The sequence below is a fragment of the Opisthorchis viverrini genome (genome assembly GCF_000715545.1).
Source record: "Opisthorchis viverrini unplaced genomic scaffold opera_v5_564, whole genome shotgun sequence".
Classification (NCBI taxonomy): domain Eukaryota; kingdom Metazoa; phylum Platyhelminthes; class Trematoda; order Opisthorchiida; family Opisthorchiidae; genus Opisthorchis; species Opisthorchis viverrini.
This window is the reverse complement of record NW_008752227.1, coordinates 182,125-183,607: the sequence shown is the minus strand read 5'-3', so window position 1 is coordinate 183,607 and position 1,483 is coordinate 182,125.

Here is a 1,483-nt window from a genome sequence, read left to right as displayed (position 1 = left end):
TCAGTGGCGTTCTTGTTGTCAGTTTCTATCCAGATTGCCTGAGTGAATGTCTGGAGGTGTAGGCACCTCGGAAGGATTGTGTTAAGCTAGGACTAAGTCCCTCCCCCGTCCACCTTTATTCTTTTCTTTACAATAAGGCTTTCAAATAAATCATGGTTGTACGGCAGTGAAGCAGCGGTGCTGAACACTGATGTCATGCTCTCGATGATGATGATGGTGTTGTTGAGCTGGAAATGCAAGTAGATTACCATTGTCTACGGAACACGCCGCCACACATGTTCCAACCTCCAAACAGGAGGGCCAGGGGACTGTGTTCGTCAGACCTCTACCCATGAACTAACCTGGTATGAGAGACTTTGTGAGTGTCGTGCAGACGCCCCCCAGTACAGCTCAATGGGTCAGGAGGTACAAAAACCATCACACCACGGTAAGGTGCAGTCTCTCTGTTGATCCACATAAGAATGTGGGACAAAAAATGATCCTAGACATCTTAGGGCTTCTAATCCACGAAATCAGCCAGCGAAACGTGCATGCTTAGCTCAGTTTTCACGCTCTTCTTTCACTTCTGCAGGCGTATAACTATTTGAAGATCTACATGTCTGTACATAACTAGTGTTGTCTGGTCTTCCGTTTGCATTCGTACCACAGGAGGAGCGTGCTTGGAATGCAAATTACAACATTCCGCTTTCTGTCGATCTCAGCTGTCTCTCAACTACGCCAATTCAAGGTGACTAATGCTGTGCCAAAATTCACCTTTTCCCTCCCGCTGAGTTTTAATGTTCCCCAGGACTCGGGTCGTATGAGTGTCCATCAGCATAGGGCATAGTTCCCGGAATTTCGTTATTTATCCGATTGGTATATTTTACTACGACGTCTAGTGTTATTGCGAAAGGCCCTCCAGTGCATTTGTGGGATTGACGGGACACGATCCAGATCTGAGATTAGAGGGGGTAAAGGAGATGCACCGAAGGTGTAAGCCATGTAAAAAAATTATAGTTGTGCAGGTGCGAAGAAAAAACGCTGAAATAATCGTACTGGTGGGATTGTTTTCGGACCGAGGCGTTCAGACCATTTGCCGTAGTGGTCATAAGCGTGTTAGGAAATGTGTACACATGAAGTTATACCTGTGAACATTGCGCAAGACAAGCGGTACGCCATATTTCATTCTCCATCATGAATAAACTCATCCCTATCGTAATGTGAAGGACTGTGTACCTCCGCGAGTGATTGAGTGACATCCATGGATCCCCTCATATTCACGGATTCACGGATTGATACACAGGATCGAGGCTTTTGCCCAAGTTTCCCGGGTCGGTTTTGTTCTTGTCGGTCAGTGGCTGTCGTTCACCTGAAAGGCACAAGTGAAAAAAGGGTGTAGCACTGCTCTTTATGTTCTCAGCGCGGGGCAGCATGCAAGCCAGCGCGAGGATTCGCATAAATAAATGTCTAATAGTGCTTTAAATTGGGTTCGAGAAGGAGCATG